The 18,796-nt window shown below is 41.8% G+C and overlaps 1 protein-coding gene across 1 annotated transcript in view; it reads left to right on the top strand.

The window, feature by feature from the left end:
• The first annotated feature begins 2,893 nt into the window (after positions 1-2,893).
• LOC111967574 (pituitary homeobox 2) overlaps positions 2,894-18,796 on the top strand; it is a 43,772-nt gene continuing 27,869 nt past the window's right edge. The window contains exon 1 of the mRNA XM_070444792.1: positions 2,894-2,912. The gene's annotated coding sequence lies outside the window, so the exon portion shown is untranslated. The remainder of the gene's footprint in view (positions 2,913-18,796) is intronic.

Raw genomic sequence — 18,796 nt, forward strand, 5'->3', positions numbered from 1 at the left:
GACATCAGTCAGGAAGATAAATCTTGGTCGCAAATGGTTCTTCCAACTGGACAATGACCCCAAGCATACTTCCAAAGTTGTGGCAAAATGGCTTAAGGACAACAAGGTATTGGAGTGGCCAACACAAAGCCCTGACGTCAATCCCATAGAAATTTGTGGGCAGAACTGAAAAAGCTTGTGCGAGCAAGGAGGCCTACAAACCTGACTCAGTTACACCAGCTCTGTCAGGTGTAACTGATTGTGGGAAGCTTGTGTAAGCCTCCCAAACATTTGACCCAAGTTAAACAATTTAAAGGTGTCAGGACCCGGTGCGAGAAACAGTCACTAATAATCGTCAGAACCCAGAAGATGAGGCAGACACAGCAGTACTAGAGATGGTGGTTTAATTAAAGAACAAAATCTTCAGGCAAAGAAACTAAATCCACAATGTCCAAAAATAAAGCCAAAAAGCACAAAATGGAAATCCTCCAAAATACAAAAGAAACTCCACAAAGTGGTAAAAAACAGCAGGGAAAAACAAACCTCAAAAGACTACTCAAATAATACACAAGAACTAAACCAGAGAACCTCTGGAAAATCCAACAAGAGAAATATCTGAATAAAACAAGGCTTGGGCTGGGGCTGGGTGCTAACTTACAAACACTGAGCAAGGAACAAAGGAACACACAGGGTTTAAATACTAACAAGGGAATGACCTACAGGTGCAAACAATAATTAGAGCAAGAAAAACAAAAGGTACAAAAAAGGTGCAATGGGGACATCTAGTGACCAAAACCCGAACAGTCTTGGCCAAAACCTGACAAAAGGCAATGCTACCAAATACTAATTGAGTGTATGTAAACTTCTGACCCACTGGGAATGTGATTAAAGAAATTCAAGCTGAAATAAATCATTCTCTCTACTATTATTCTGACATTTCACATACTTAAAATAAAGTGGTGATCCTAACTGACCTAAAACAGGGAATTTTTACTAGGACTAAATGTCAGGAATTGTGAAAAACGGAGTTTAAATGTATTTGGCTATGGTGTATGTAAACTTCCGACTTCAACTGTATATGAAATATATAATTATTAATATATGTCTCCTGTATTATAGCTAGCAAATGAATTAGCTAACTAACGTTAGCCTGCCTAGTTGGAACTTCTGAAGAAGGAAAATGTTTTATTTCTACAATTTCCAAACGATAACCGAACAATAACATATTTACTTTTTGCGTATTTACAACTAAAAACGAGGGCTGAGGGGCTTAAGTTGCAAACTTCCCTTGCTTGGCTAATCATTTGGACCACCCTCCAAGATGGCGACGGGGATTCCCCCAAGGGCATAAGTGGACAAGGGTGTGTCTTTTAAGTGTTTGGACCCCAGCCAAGGGGTTAGTTGAGCCACACCTTGTTTCTAGGGAAATCATACACAAAACAAATCATGTGACCAAATATTTAGGAAGAGGTAATAATTCCATGGTGTCTGGAGGAAGAAACCACATGGGAAATGTGCTAAGCAAGTTAGGTCCAAAAAAACGATTTTCACAAAGTCAAATGAATGTATTGTGATATAGGCTACATAATGCTTGTAAATAAACATTTTTAGCATACACTCTTATCCAGAGCAACTTAAAGTAGTGAGTGGATACAAAAAATAAAAAATCATACTTTTCCCCCATGGAAATTGATCGCACAACTTTGACATTGCAAGTGCCATGCTTTACCAACTTAGCCACACCGGACCAACCAAAGCAGATCATATTAAGATTGCTTTATACTTCAGTTGGGGTCTCTATAAGCTACAATATTAGGTCCTATACTTAGTATGAAAGTGCCTTGGTGTAAGTTGAGCCAATGGCCCTTGGAGTAAATTGAGCCAATGGCCACCATATCCCATACAAATGATGACATTTTGTCAGTTTTATGCATAATATGCATACTATTTCTCACAAAAAGATGGTCATGCCATTAGTAGACATTCCAGCAGTACCTGATAAAAGAATAAATACGCACAAAATGTCGTTGATTAATGTGCACTGTCCCTGTAAAACTCAAATAAACTCAGACTCAAACACAACACAGGATATTTAAGGAAATATATATACATTTGTGAATAACTAGCTAACTAAGATGTACTAATGGGGGAGTAATGATTAATAAATGGTGAGCAAACTGTTTGTAAATAAATTATTTATTACAGACCCCTAAATAAAGCGTTACCTGTACCACACCCCCATTCCATGAATTAAGCTTTGACCTACCAGCACCATCACCCATTGTTCAGAACACCATCACCCACTTACCCCAAAGCAGCTCAACTTACCCTGTCCCTATGCTCAATTTACCCCATACTCAGGGAAAGTTGTGCCAAGAGACCACTTTTTTTGTGACAAGCTATGTTTTCAAAACTGTTATGTTTACATGAATTATGATTATTTCCAGGGATACACAACATCCTGAAAAATATGTTGATGTCTTTGTCAGAAAGAATACTATATTTCCCTTGACGTAGTGATGCTGAAGGTAAAAAACTTATATAGATGCCCCACTCTCCCCTACTGCATATGTTCAAATTTGTTCGTGGTGCTGTAGGCCTACTTTTTAAAACAGTTTAAATGATAATGTCCAAGACTCATTCAGTAGGTGACCTCTCAACATAAAATCTGTGCTTAAATTGAAGAATAAGAAGTAGGACTCTGCTTTGACGATGGCCTGTCTGCCCGTCGTCCTCCAGAATAGCAGGAGTTTTGTGTCCGTGCTTCTATATTTAAGTGTTGAGGTCATGAATGATCCTCTGTGGGATTACAGTGGCACCCATCATGCTAGTCAACAGTATCAAACAACTTGTATCCTCTGTTGCCGTGTGAGACACTCGTCCACACTGACTGACTGCATGCTGCACTCGCCACCACTGACAGCTAGCGAAAGGTAACCCATCTCCGCTTGTTTCCGATAACTAATCTGATCTAATCTGGTGACTTTGAAGGTTTCAGAGGTACTGTAAAGTAACATGGGATTGAAATGCTGCTAATTTTAAGACAAAGGCCGGGGTTAGCAAACAGGCTCAATGTTACAACAGACGTAGGTTCCAATATCTTATCACTAACTCTGCCATCTGGTGTCATATTTGTAATGAGTGAAAATAGTGGCATTACTGGGACAGGGTTTAATACCATCAACAAAAAAGGTGCAAGGAAAACTTCAATTTATCAAGTTATGTCAATTGAACTACCGCTTTCCAATATGTGACTGACATGTAAATGTGTACGCCTAGTCTGCTAGTCCCGTGACATAACAACCACTGATAATACCATGTACCGAGCTGTGAAGAATACCAATAAGGTGGCTAGTAGCATTGTAGCAAGGTTAAGCATGGAGCTTTGACTGCCCCAGCAGTTTGAAGGGCTAGGGGGGAGTTGCTCTTTAACAGTCCAACACTAAATGTCCCTGCGCTGCATTTTTATCCATTAACACGTCAACCGTGTATGCTCTCAATTTGGGAAGTGTAATGGGAGGCAGATGAGTGTCTGCCATGGCTCCCCTTGCAGTGAAGAGACCCCGGTAGGAGGAGAAATTTGTCCAAGTAAAATCACCCCGACAGGGGGGAAGCTCTTAGGTCAGAAACCCCAAAGTTGAGGCAAGCAGAGCCTGATGGGTTTGTGATGAAAACAGTGTGATATATCATCGCCCCAGTGCCCCTGTACATTAGGGAACCAGACACGCTGGGAGCTCCCTGCTAGCTTTCACTTGATCACGGTTAAGCTGAGCCACGTGGGGTGCGCATGGCATCATTTGTTATATAGAGGGAAGAATGTTGTGAAATGATCTGTCTTTCAAAATGGTGGGTTTTTCATGTACGTACATCGGCCTATATACAGTGACTGATCACAATGTCAAGGAGAGACATTTTTAAAGTCTAAGAGCTTTCTGTACGGTGTACTTGTTGCTAATGCTACATCTGAGATAACAACTCTTTGCTGACAGAAATTGTCTTTCATAGGTCATTACCACATTACTGTCCTCCAATATTACCGCGTGTGTATACTTTGGCCATGACTACAGTCTATTGTGAGTTTGGTAATTATTCTGTGGTTGAAGAAATGTTCACAAATTGTATCTTATAGCTTCCCAATCTGACCTCCCACTGGCCCTAGAAGTAGTCAATGAAGCTAGCTAGTTCTCAGTACTCAGGAAGTCTGGGACGTATTACCATGGGAGCTACTGAGTCTCCCTGAGAAGAATGCCATCGGTTTAAAACAAATGTTATTGTTTTTCACAGGAAACCTTTGTGATTACTGTTTTCTCTCACACACACACTCACGCTGAGCACTGCTCTGTATTTGTGCATGTGGTTCTCATTCAGTCCCCTGGTGAGGGGGAACCAGCACTTTAGCGTTTTCATCTTTATTAAGTCACACCTAGGACAGGTTCAACAAAACACGACACTGTTTGCATAAAGTATTTGACAATCTCGAGAAGGCAATCTGTCTGTTCACTTCAAACAATAGATTGGGTTTCCTTAACATGGCAGTGGTTCAAAAGGGGGAAAAGACAGGAGGAATACGTTGAGTGGTCCTTGGGTGCCGTCAACGTCTGTGTAATCGCGGATTGACAGCAAAAGTGAGGACTCTTGTATTGTGTGGTGAAAATATGGAGTTATTTTTGTCTCTTTATGATTCAGAGCTGTGCTCTGTATTGTAAAGGTGGGCTGTTGAGAATGCACTTCTCTCTCTGTGTGTGTGTGTGTGTGTGTGTGTGTGTGTGTGTGTGTGTGTGTGTGTGTGTGTGTGTGTGTGTGTGTGTTGTGTGGTGTGTGTGTGTGTGTGTGTGTGTGTGTGTGTGTGTGTGTGTGTGTGTGTGTGTGTGCCTGTCTGTGGTGCGTGCCTGTCTGTGTGCGTGCCTGTCTGTGTACGTGTGCTTGTGTATGCGTTGGCCTGTGTGTCAGTGTGTTTGATTGTACAAATGATTTACAAAAATGTACGAGGCCTACTGAATGAATTCACCCACATCTCTTTATCTCTCTCTTTCCTCTCTTTCCCTCTCTCATCCCCTCTCTGGGAATTAATGAAAACACATACACAGAGAAAGAGAGAAAAACAGAGTAAAAAACAAGACTAAAGGCATCTCGTAGGAAAGCTGAGAAACCGAGGTCCAGTCACCCTGCATGCCAAAGCTTAGAAGTCAGACTGTTTGTTTGCCTCATGTGTCGACACAGTCTCCCTCTGTTTCTCCTGGTGAGGCTGCTTTCCTCAGCAGCTTTCACCATACACTGTGTGTGTGTGTGTGTGTGTGTGTGTGTGTGTGTGTGGTGTGTGTGTTGTGTTGTGTGTGGTGTGTGTGTGTGTGTGTGTGTGTGTGTGTGTGTGTGTGTGGTGTGTGTGTGTGTGTGTGTTGTGTGTGTGGTGTGTGTGTGTGTGTGTGTTGTGTGTGCGTGTGTGTGGGGGGGGATCTCAAGACACCACAACCAATCAACCTCTTCCATCTAACAATATGCAAATGTTGTGAAAGAGCCAATTAGAGAATTGATCTGGTTTGAACGTGCTCATAATATTTTAATTCCAAAAACATGTTTTTCAGAGGCCTCCCTCCCAGTAATGTTTCTCATGTGAAGCTGTGGCTTTCTCAAGAGGGAATTTGAACGTGCTTGGTGGCAAATATTTTCTTATGTTTTCCTCAGGCTGGCACATAATTTCAAAGGGAAGCATGTCACATAATGGGACCTCATATCTCCTTCCAATTGAAAACACATTGAGGCTCTTGGCTTTAAAATGTCAAACCAACCAACAGGCATACTTTGTGCCAGACGGAAAAATATTGAGATTAGTATGAGATGAAGTGATGATAATGTGTACTAGACAATTAGGGAGAGGTGGAAGCCTTAATCGGTTGGAAGGATTTACTATATAGGGACTTAAGTGTTTGTGTATGGGTATGTGCATGTGTGTTTTCGCTTGGCCACCTGTATCATGTTTAGAGAACGCCATAAAGCACATGACTGTGCCCTATTCTGTGTCCTATTCTGTAACTTGTATTTCCACTTCCACTGTGTTAAGCCAAAGCACATGGTTAACAAGTCTTCCTGTTTTAATTGCTCCCACCACAAGGCTCAGACACACTACTTGAGCGATGACAACCAATGTCATTGGCAGGAACCCCCAACCTTAAAGCTAGGATGTGCCTGTACTGGTGAAAAAGCATTTTTCCCCCCCTAAATTACGCCCTTGTCTCATTTTAATATTCAGTTCAATATTCAAAGTGCGCCGCTCTGCCACATTTTGATTGAATTTCGAAAATTAATACATCTTCTGACATTTCATTCATGTTTCATCACATTGCTACAATCAGGAGTAATATGTCCTCTACCGCCCTTTGAAGCGGATGCTTTCGATTTTAACAGCTTTTAAATTAAATTAGGATTCTTATGAAGTCACATTTTCACTAGATGACATTTACCGGAGTCCTAAAAAGGCTAGTTGACAAGGTTTTCATTAAATACCAGGCAAGTCGTTTGCTGCTTGAAAGGGGGAGAAGTACTACTAAAATCATTGGAGTTTATTTCTGAAATGAAAATCATTGGAGTCTCTCTTATTGCTTTCCCTGCATGGCCTTTACCCAACGAACAAGACATTGCAATCCACATGGAAGTAGCCATCACCTCCACCTAAATGCCCAAGTCATCGCAATACGTTAAATTCAACGCGTTTTGCACTTGAATAATGTTACCTAACATTTGTGTGTCATTAGCTAAAGGACACACACTGTACAGCTTTATGAGAACTAAAATCAAACACGACACAATGATATTTAGTCAGCGGTTACATTATTAAGTGATCTGGTGAGGATACTTTGAGATCAAATATTCCATTAGTATGTACTAAACCTTGCTTTTATTGCCTTAATGTCATAATTTCAGGTGTTTGTGAATGCAATTGTAAAGTGTAGAATTTGTATGTGAAGTGTACACTGAGTGTACAAAACATTAGGAACACCTTCCTAATATTGAGTTGCACCACCTTTTGCCCTCAGAACAACCTCAATTCGTCGGGGCACGGACTCTAGAAGGTGTCAAAAATGTTCCACAGGGATGCTGGCCCATGTTGACTCCAATGCTTCACCACATATGTGTCAAATTGGCTGGATGTCCTTTGGGTGGTGGACCATTCTTGATACACACAGGAAACTGTTGAGCGTGAAAAATCCAGCAGCGCTGCAGTTCATAGTGCTCATGGCACCTACTACTATACCCCATTCAAAGGCACTTAAATGTTTTGTCTTGCCAATTCACACTCTGAATGGCACACATACGTAATCCATGTCTCAATTGTCTTAAAGCTTAAAAATCCTCCTTTAACCGGTATCCTCCCCTTCATCTACACTGATCGAGGTGTATTTAACAATTGACATCAATAAGGGATCGTACCTTTCACCTGTAATCACCTGGTCAGTCACTCAGCGTATGTATGTGTATGTATGTAAATTGTATAAATCAAAGATTAGATCTGACCTATTAAAATGCCAGTGGAAGGTGGACATGCAGTAGGACAGCAGGACCATGGTGTCATCTCAGACAGCCCTGATAGTACAGTTCTGTGAGGAATGGTCCTGGTGAGCCTAGGGAAGACAGAGCTGGAAGCAGAGATGGGGCCTTATCTGGGCTTTAATTTCTCTCCCGAGGTGAGCTGTGAGAAGATCAGTGACACTAAACCCGGGAATTACCCTAGATATTGCCCCCCTGTGCTCTGCAAATGAAATCCGGCTGCCGGGTAGGAAGAACATCATGGTTAACACTCCGAAAATCAGTTTTTGTACTAGACCACAGCTGGCGCGATAGGGAGGGAGACGAAGGGAGGGAGGGAAAAAGAGAGAAGAGAAGGAGGGGAGGTGGGGACCGAAAAGGGCAGCGAGAATGGGAGAGAGTGAGAGCCTGTTGACGGACAGATGGGTCGGCCTCTTGCAGGTCCACACTCTAGAGGAGTTCTTGCAGGAATTGCTTGCGTTTTGAGTGTACCCTTCCTCTTGCGGAATGAGTTTGTATTGAAAAAGGCAGTGGTGAAACCAGAACCACGGCCCACCTGTCTAGGCGAGAGGCCGTGGCGTGTGTGTGTGTGCCTGTTACGAAACTCTCTATTCCTAACATGTTTGTATGCGTGTGTATATGTGTGCACAGTGTTGTATGTTGGCGCGCACGCGCGCACGTGGTGTGTGTTGTGTGTGTGTTGTGTGTGTGTGTGTGTGTGTGTGTGTGTGTGTGTGTGTGTGTGTGTGTGTGTGTGTGTGTGTGTGTGTGTGTGTGTGTGTGTGTGTGTGTGTGTGTGTGTGTGTGTGTGTGTGTGTGTGTGCGCGTGCGTGCGTGTGTGTGTGTTGGGGGCACTGTGCTCATAAACCTTCAGAATCCTGAACCCCACCAGCTGTCTGTCCCCTGTGCTGCCCTGTGCGTGTCTAACCAGCCCTCTCCTACATGCTACACACAGACACACAGTTTCACTTACAGACAATACACATACACACACTATCTCTACACACATACACACACACCCTGGGGACCTTTATTAATAGGTCCTGATCAAGAGTGAAACAAGCTGTACAATCTTTAGAAGCCCATCACTCCTCTTCTCCAGAAATAGTGGATGCACATCCAGTTAGCCAACAGAGAGGATTTAAAGCTTCTAAATAAAAAGACGGATGTTTAGCCATTGCCAAATCTTCTTCTACTCTGTTCCATGATGGAAAAGGTGTAAATCTCCAGTCAAGTCCAGAATAGCAGATAGTTAGTAAGGAGAGCTAAAGAGTGACGGGACGGTAACAGATTCCGCTTGAGGATGGAGCTTAACTTTGATCTAACTATATGTTGGCCCCTTGAGCAGCGAGAATAATTATCACTTCTGTATGGTAATTTAGTTAACATATAGGGTTGTGTATGATGAACCTGTAACATTTTGTTCGTAGTTCAATGGGACAGAAAATTAGGTGCTGTGGAAACATTTTGAAATGTAACGGGAAGTCTATGTTGACACATTTTGAGAAAGGATTCCTCAATTATGAGGCTCAAATGGAATGAATATGAAATATACATACTAAAGTCAACTTGTTCTCAAAAATGCTTGTGCACATTATTTTAAGTTTAAAAAAATGAATCTTCATGCTTCGGTTATTGTGCATTCCATATACCAGAGTCAACTTCTATGATGAAAAGGTAGGACCCATTTGTAATATAAACACCTAGCTCCAAAATAAATGTTGTCTTTGTTATGTAATTTGGATTGCCATAATATTAAAACGATGTTGTCTTGTAATTACACCTGACTTAAAGTCAAGTAGTAAGCAACCTAAGGGTGGTTTGGAGATGCTTAGTTCCCTGGTCAGTTGGACTTTCCCCAACTTGGGAGTGGAAATTCACAAGTGATATTTTCCAAGTGGTTTGGATGGGGCTTTACCTGGCTTTGGCTGTTCACTTAAGCGTTCAGTGCCTTCTGCCTTTTGGCTGCCTGCACATGTCTTGAGGCCATGGCGTAAAGTATCAACCCTTTAGCTGACAAATACTGCAGCTACCACTTACTAGGCTTCTACATTTTACTCTACCCTTGCTTGAGCAGTCCTATGGTTTGCATTAATAAGGGAACTTGAGTACGATTCAACACAGTTGTCGGAACTTGAGCAAACCTCAGTTAAATTACGAAGTACCGTCTACAGCAATCGTTTTTAAGGGAGAGATTCCATTCATTCCAAGAATACTGGCCAATATCGTTTTACTGCATGTTAGTAATGATGACATGATCATTTTTGGGCTTTCATCAACTTCTCTGTCGGTGATGTCTGGTTTCTATCACTTTCACTGTCATGAATCATTACTTTGACCTGACTTCTACTTGCTGAACCCTATTTTAAATCAAGTCTAATTTAGGCACAGTAGACTTTGAAGACTGGCTCAGGGCTTAGTGTAGAAAATACCTTCTTTTGGCAGAGCCATTTCCAGGCCGTCCTCGTACGGGATATGATTCCTGGGTGCATAACTGCAGGCACCAGATTACGATGCCCAGGTGTCATTATTATTTCCATTGCAAGTTTCCTACCGTCCACTAGGGGCAACGCGAGTGCCTATTAATATCTTGTTGGCTCATGGCTTGCTAGGGCATTGTGAATGGGGTAAGAGGAAAGCCTTAAACAACAAGCTACAGCTATGAGGACTGCAGGTTCAATCCCAGTGTTATGCACTCCTTTAAATGTTTTATTTTTACTGTTTACCCTATCCTAAACCTTAACCCTTAACCACCCAGAATGAATGTCAAAAGTTGAGTTTCTGTTGAACTTTTGCACAGTTCGACTGACAGCTGACATATATCAAAATAGGCAGTAATTAAAATGGCCACACAGTGCCTAATCTACATACAGCACTACATACGTACCCACAGTACAGAATTAATGCATCCCCACAGTGCAGAATTAATACGTCCCCACAGTGCATATCTCTGTTGCTGCAGTTATGCACGGGGACTGCCTTTTCTTTGGTGATTGAGTTGGCCTTTTCACATATTTATCCAATTATCGATTGTTATTAGACTACTGGGTTTGTACAGTATAGGTCGAACAGTGGTTGATGAGACAGGAACGGAGAACCAACGATCGCCTGCTCTGTTCCAAACTGAACCACACTGGATACATTATCTATATCTATTACACAGAGTGATGAAGGGCTGAGGAACGCATGCTCATGATAATTACAATATCACCAGTCTAATTTCACTTGTTCTTCACAGATCACTTTAAACAACCAACAACGTCTCACACTTCACTCCGAGCAATAGCTTTTCTCGGTTCCCTAGTAATGGTCTAACCACATCACGTAACTATGACCAGAACAATAAACTTAACAGTCCAGGTATACAGTTCCCCCTAGTCCGCCTCTGTCCACCTCCTTTTTTACAGCTGGCATTTCTGACGTCTCATGTTGCGTTTCCCAAATGTTACAGACGGAGAGGGCAGACATCGTAAAAAATAAAAAGCACTTGCCCACCTGTCGTTCCGGTGTAGCGCTAGGACAGCCATTTCAAACCCACCTGTGATTCTTTGGTCTGGAAGGTGTGGGAGGAGTGGGTAATATGGAAACCCCGTCAAGCACATTATGGGCACTATGGATGGAGTACTCCACCACCCCCCTTCCCTCTTCGCTGCCTAAACAGGTGGGCTTCTCCACTGTAGCCTACATAGATATTGGGTTCCCCCCTTTGATACCGTGTTGCAGAGTTAATTAATTTCCTCGACCGCCACGCACCCCTTTTGACTGACAAACAAAATGGGAAATGTCAGTATGAGCACACCTCTTGCGAACGTGTGTCAATTTTACAAGCGGCTATCAACATGACTGACAACACATGTCATTTAACCCTTGTTGGGAAACCATAGTAAAAATAAGAGACGAATTGGCCATGTGATAATGTCAAAAACAATACATTGTGATCAGGGTTGAAGCGGAAGTTCCTGTGTACCATAAACAACAGACATTTGTGCACATCACACTTCTAAAATAAGCTTTTGACAAACTTCGACGTTGATCGAGAGACAGAGCGAGAGAGAGAAAGAGAGGGAGAGAGAACGCTTCAACATGCTGCCTTGTATCCGCATCACGTTAAAGGGATTCTCCGTCACTCAAATGTGAAACAACAGCCGAGGAAATTGGGAAATACTGACAAAGTGTAGTGTAGCCACGTTAATAGATCTCAAGAGCTTAAACAACCACGTGCAAGTTGTTTTCGACCACTTCCAAAGTCAAGAAACTGAACACCGCATACATGTGATCCCCCTCCTGTGCTAGTCTAAGTTGTTCTCTGGTCTGTTTTCTTGACATCGATTGGTTATTGTTGCCCTCAAGAGACACCCGAGACCCTGACCGCTGACCCCTGCGATTCCAGTTGTGTGGTGAGTCATCTTCACGTCTGGTCGTTGACACAGTGGCGCGAGGCGAACTTGGACTGCACTTGACTCCCCGAGTCCTCCCCTCTATGTTCTAGCCTGGCCGTCCTATATCCAGCGACGTGTCTGACATAGTTCCCAACTAACAGAACAATGCCGGGGATTACGACAGGGAGCTAAATTTAAAGTCTAAAAGCATCCCTATGAAAATACTACGGTCAGTTCAACCAATTAAAACAATCAGGAACGTGCATGATGTGATCCATCTCACCCCATGCATGTTGCTTGTTTTCTTTACAAAGGTAATGCCCCCTCTGCAAAGAAGCTATGCCTGAAAGAAATGTATGATGTGTATGTTGGAACAGGGCTGAAATCAGAGACGTTCATCAATTTGTAGCAGATAATTCTGGAAAATATTCAAACAAAGGCCTCCTTTATTTATTGTGAAACATATATGGATTGACCTACTAAAAAAGCCATCACTTTATTTCTCTCGGGGATCTGGTATGTTTTAATGGCCCTGGGACCGTCTCATGACAAGTACAGATAAGGAAATGAAACCTTGCCCGATCAACAAGCAAATAGGAGCCACTTGTGCAACATTGTCTCAGGTATATCAATGGCACATATTTCTTTGTGAGCTATAGCAACAATTCAAAAGGTCCCCGTTGAGGTAAATTTGTCACTGTTGGCATTTTCTTTCAGGAGGGAGGCTGGAGGGAGGGAGGCTGGCATCTGTTGTGATGAATTACACTTTTGTCTTGTGTGCACTGGGATATTGTGTCATAGGATCTACTGTATAGAGAGAAAAGCACTGTAGTGCACTCCGTCCTGATAGTTTGGTCCAATGCTCTTGGTGATTTAACGAGTGAAAAGACTTCCTGGAAGGGCAGAGGTATTTTTGGCTGTGGCGATATTTATAGAGCCTGGGCACACTTTATTTCAGTGAGATTTATTTCGCAGTAGCATCTATAAATTCATCCAGTGTTGAAAGGATGCAAACATACCACGAGAGCATTGAATAGCGAAAGTAGGAAGTTGCTGAAGTTTGACGATCCAAACTAATCGAGTAGTATATTATTATTTTTATCTTTGATGCACCTCTTTTTCATTGAGTATTGATCTTTGATATCTCTGTGCATCACTGTGGAAGTTGTTACTCCTTTCCAACTATTAATTGTGTAAATACAATGTGGTAAAGTTCAATCCTGTCCATGAGCAGCCTTTCTCTTCTAATTACCAAGGTCAGTGAATCACTATAGTCCCTGAGCAAACCTCCTCTAGCCCCAGCACTAATTTACTATTGCAGAGGAGGAAAACACCAAGGCACAAGGCAATATGAGAGCGGAAAGGGGGAAAATCCTGCCCCAAATGAGAAATGTGTTTTTGTGTTTGCTTGCCAAACAAAGCACAGGAATTAATGATATGTTGTTTGTTTCACAATCATATTGATCGGGTTTTTTTTTGTTGTGCATTTTTCCCTCTCGGAAACCAAATCCTCCCACGCATAGCTTTGCTTTGGAAATATAATTTTCAGCAAGTTTAAAGATGCCATTCTAGCACCAACTAAATTACGCCGCAGAATATTACCTCAAAGACCATATTGATTCCACTTCTAAAAATGAAGCATTATGTGGGTGTTGAGTGGAGCAGTCGGAGTGGGTTTGAAAAATAGTATCAGTATCAGTGGCTCAAAGAGAAACATATGGTTGTTGGGCCGCTCTCCAAAGAACACAAACCCAGCTGAGAACAAAAGACTCTAGAAAGAGTGCAGACACCCTACAAAACAAATGGCACCATCTTTGTTACAGTAGCTTCCAGTCTAGACCCCATTTGCACTTCAAGTGTTTTTTTTTTATATCTGTTTTTTTTACTAAGTTGTATTCAGCCACAGATGGTGCTTTTAATGAATAATGAAATTGAAATCTTCATAAGGAATTTCAGCAAGTGCCCCACCCATGTGTTTTGAGTTTTCATTTGTGGACGCGTTGGTTGGCTTACGTTGGAGTATTTCTCCACGTTTTTCCTGACTTAGCTCCAGTGAACTGTAGACTTTGTTGTGTCTAAAGTCCATGTTGCCAAATCTTTACTATATTTATTAATTTTGTCTCGATGCTCCTCCAGCCAGGTCCATATTGCCAACAGTCATATCCCTCAGTCTCATCGTGTCGTCTCCGTCTCTCTCTCTCGCCGCAGATGTAAATGGACAGTTAGCCACGAGTAATAATGACAGGACAATTAGGAGATAAAGAAACAGGTTAGTCTATTATTCATTCACAGGTGAATGAACAGACAAGTCGATTTTAACATGTTAAATCATGGTACTTCCAAAAGCACAGTTTCCTTATAAGACAATAAATGCTGAATGAATGCATGTCATAACTTTGCATGTGTTGTTACCATTTTGTTACCCTTCTGCACATTATTTCACTTGGTAGTTATCCACCCACCCCTGGTGAGAAATAACCTTCTGTATTTGGTTTCTACCTCTCTGGGCTGCTCTCTCACTGGGCTAGGAGGCAGCTGAAGAGGCAACCCGCTCCATCGGTTACCCACGTTTGCCCACGGCCCATCTTTCTTGTCACCAAGAGGTTTAAATCAAAGAATCATCTCCCTAATGCACATAAAACCAAAGCAGGTCAAAAGGTTCTGAAATTATTTGACACAATTTTCCATCCATTGTCAACGAGGTAGTGACTTTATGGCTAGAGGGTGCCATGTTGGGAAAACATCCCTCTGTTCCTAGAAAGCCCAACAGCATGCTGGGATATAGGTGGGGTTACGATGCGATCATCACCTCGGAAGACAAACGCAGCCTAAACCCCGACGACAAAGCATCCAACTCGAATGAATCAGAGCAGCAAGAAATTCCACCTACGTCATTCCCCGTTTATACCATAACACAGAGTTCTCTACCAGCGATAGAGGGGATGTGGGGCCCCCCCAAAAAAGAGTGTAAGACCAGGGAAGGGAAAACATTGGGGAAAAGAGCTGAAAAACTGTAAATTTCTTGCTTCTGTAATTCTGCCGAGTGACCACAAAATTTTGGCTGTGAACCACGTCAGTCTGTTATCATTATTTTCCTTTTTCTCTCTCTTACTCGTTCTTTCGTCTGCAATCGTTTACCACATCATCTGCATTTTCCCTCCAAATGACATCTGAAGGCAATCCTTTCCCCCTTCATTTTATAGAAAGAAAAATAAAAGTACCCCCTCAATTGAAGTTGTTTGACTTTTGCCATTACATTGATACAGTCTTCATATGTGTAATTTAATCTGTCAGAGAGTAAACGGGGAGAACGGGAGAGTAAAGTAAGAGACAGACAGAGCTGAGGGGAAATTCCTGGTGTCGAAAGCTCTGTCAGTAAATCGGATGTTTCTTGTATGTGGTTTCAGTGACCACACCAAAGACGACTAATTAATTGGACTATTTGGTGCACCAGTTAAGAGTAAATTCAAATGTTGCCCTTTTCCTTGCACATCTAGACTTTTCTGGGTTGATTTATATTCCAGCAAAACTGGGCTAGTGATTCTCTCAATTAAAATTCTTAAAATAACAACTATCTTTTATAGTTGTGGGTCTTGGCACTGCAGTAAATTGACTGGGTTCCATGCTATGGGCCAAATCACTGTGAAAGTCTCTGCTTGAATATTTACTCATGTGATATCATGTCATGTGATGCTTGTGCAGTAGGCCTATCTATGACACCCTTTTAACTGGGACATTTGTTTCTGTTTTATCTTCATCTTTATCATTTTGGGGTTTTAGCTGTATAAACTAGGGCCATGAACTATATGGTTGATCATGTATTTCCTGGGACATTGGTGCTTAAATTAAGTTATATAGGTAACAAACATGCTGTTGTTATCTTGAATTGTGTACCTGTGTGGCTGCACATGTGCCCATACAGTATTTTCCTTCTGTCTGCATGATTTCTCACATGCAGTATAGCTGTGTTCAGTTTTTTGGTTATAATCAAACAGTGGAGCTAAACTACAGTAGTGACACCATTTTCTTTGCCGGAACGTGAATGTTCCCTGGCAAGACACAAAGGCTAATTTCACGTGGTGAGAGTGCTGGTTTGCAATGCACAGTTTCAAGGCAAAAATTACAGACATCTCAAGTTTAAACACGGCTACAACTCTCTGCGTGAAGTGCCTCCACTACACTTTTGCAAACGCTTAGCATTATTTGTGAGTGAATGCTTCTGATGGACAGTTTTTCTTCAGATTCAAACAGTTGCTCTTTTTGTTGGTAGCCGTCATCTGTGTGAAGTACTTAAGTAAAGTACTACATAAGTCGTTTTTGGGGGTATCTGTACTTTACTTTACTATTTATATTTTTGACTACTTTTACTTTTACTTCACTACATTCCTAAAGAAATGATGTACTTTTTACTCCATATATTTTCCCTGACACCCAAAAGTACTTGTTACATTTTGAATACTTAACAGGACAGGAAAATGGTCCAATTCACTCACTTATCAGGAGAACATCCCTGGTCAACCGTACTGCTTCTGATCTGGCGGATTCACTAAACACAAATGTTTAATTTGTAAATTATGTCTGAGTTTTGTGCCCAAAAAACTAGAAAATCGTGCCGTCTGGTTTGCCTAATATAAGGAATTTGAACCGTTTATACTTTTGCTTTATCTTTTGAAAATTGCATTTACTTTTGATGCTTAAGTATATTTAAAATCAAATATTTTACTTAAGTATTATTTTCCTGGGTGACTTTCACTTTAACTTTAGTAATTTTCTAATAAGGTATCTTTAATTTTACTCAAGTATGGCAGTCGGGTGCTTTTTCCACCACTGCTTACAGGCTGCAAAAGTTACAGGATATTTTTGGTCCAATTTGATATGTTACATGTCAGTGTTATACCAGTTTATTTTGGCAGCTTTCGGCTGTGGGAAGGGAATGTACAAAGCATAGCTAAGTTGGAGTTTTCTTCTGCATTGAACCTTTTTTCTTACAAAAGCATGAATTGGAACTTGGAAATATATTTTTATATGTGAGTCAAAAGGGCCTAAGTACTTAAGACATTTCTTTAACATATTAATTTGGCTCTACTCTTCAGTATCAGAGTGGGTTCAGGCTGAAAGAATAGTCATTCCTGAAGAGGTTGTAATGGTGCATTTGGCTAAAGCATAGAGTATGCATGAGTTATGCTGTACTTTTCCATAACAGTATGCTAACTGTGTACACTTAGAAAAAAGGGTTCCGAAGCGTTCTTCGGCTGTCCCCATAGGAGAACCCTTTTTTGTTCCAAGTAGAACTATTTTGGGTTCCATGCAGAACCCTATGTGTTAAGGGTTCTACATGGAACTCAAAAGGGTTCTACCTGGAACCAAAAGGGTTCTACCTGGAACCAAAAAGGGTTCTTCAAAGGATTATCCTATGGGGACACCCGAAGAACCCTTTTAGGTTCTAGATAGCACCTTTTTTTTCTAAGAGTGTAGACGTTTTAAATCCTAGTGGCATGATGCACTTTCTAACTAGCTACTACAGAGGAACAATAAATGGAGATACATTTGAGCGAACCAAAATTAACATAGCTTGGAAATATTTGTTCAGAGGGCGCAGAAAATCATATCTGTAGTAGGTATATCTCCCATAGTTCCCGTTTCGTACCACTGAAATGTCCTATCATCACTGTTTCAAACTTCCATAACACTAGGCTACTGAAAGAGGTATTATATATGATTCCTCATTCACTTGTCAAATTCTCAGACTGTCACATGGGCCAAGAGAATGGTGGAATTTAGTAATCACTGGAGTAAAAAGCTATCATATCACTGATAGCAATGTTAGAGGAGTGAAGTAAAGTTGGCAGAGTCTATGTGTCTCGAGAACTGGAGAATTGGAGGAGGTACAGTCGGAGTAAGGAAGGAGAAGGCAGACTGAAAAGCAGAGAGGAAGGAGAGAAGGGAGCAGAGGGAAGAAGGAGGGAGGAAGGAGAGAAAATAGCAGAGCAGAGTCGAGAGAGTTTGGATCAGGTACCACTGGAGTAAAAGAAAAGGGAGAACGAAACGCAGATGGGAAGAAAGGACAGGAGGGAAGAGGGAGGGAGAAGAGAAAATAACAGAGAAGACTAGAGAGAGTTTGGAGGAGGTAAGACTGGAGCAGAGTATACAGGAGACCAAGAACCAAAGAGAATAAAAGAGAGGAGGGAGGGAGGGAGGGATGGAGGGGAGAATAACAGGGGAGAGAAGAGAGACCGTTCCTCGTTCCTCTGGCACCAGGCCCAGCTGGTGTCTGTAGCTCTATACTGCTGCTGGTGTCAGATCTTTATTCCACCCCGGAGACAGCTGGAGGTGTCAACACCACGCCGGCCTTAGTTACCTCCCCACAAAAACTATCCCTGTGTTTGTGCACACAGTCATCCCCCTGTCACAACACATAGATCACATGTTGACGCGGAGCCTCCCGTTTCTGTACGAGGAAAGACTACACCTCTTTTTTCTTGACTAGCAACAAATCGACGAACAAACCAGGATGTAATTGGAAGTGATCAGATTATACTTTGCCTTCAAGGAAAAAATGTCAAATGTTCTATGTGGTGATTGTGATATGTGTTTTGTTTGTCTGACTGTTCATAGAATACAGGGTGTACTTCAATGCTGCAAACCACATGGAGCAACCTACTACAATGTAGAGGTGACTGGGGAATTGTAATCAAGCATGACAAGACCACAAACAAAAGTTAATAAAGGGCTTTCATGCCCCATTTACATTGAAACAATCCCTCACTTCTGGGGTTTTAAATTCACAAGGATCTCAGACCGACATTCGGCGGTTAACGCTCAAACTACAAATCAAACTGCTAGGAAGCCATTTAATATGCTTCTTAATGGATTCCAGGAGAGAAGATTGTCCGGCTATCAAATGTGCCTCTGAAACT

Source organism: Salvelinus sp. IW2-2015, linkage group LG8 (assembly GCF_002910315.2).
Source record: "Salvelinus sp. IW2-2015 linkage group LG8, ASM291031v2, whole genome shotgun sequence".
NCBI lineage: Eukaryota > Metazoa > Chordata > Actinopteri > Salmoniformes > Salmonidae > Salvelinus > Salvelinus sp. IW2-2015.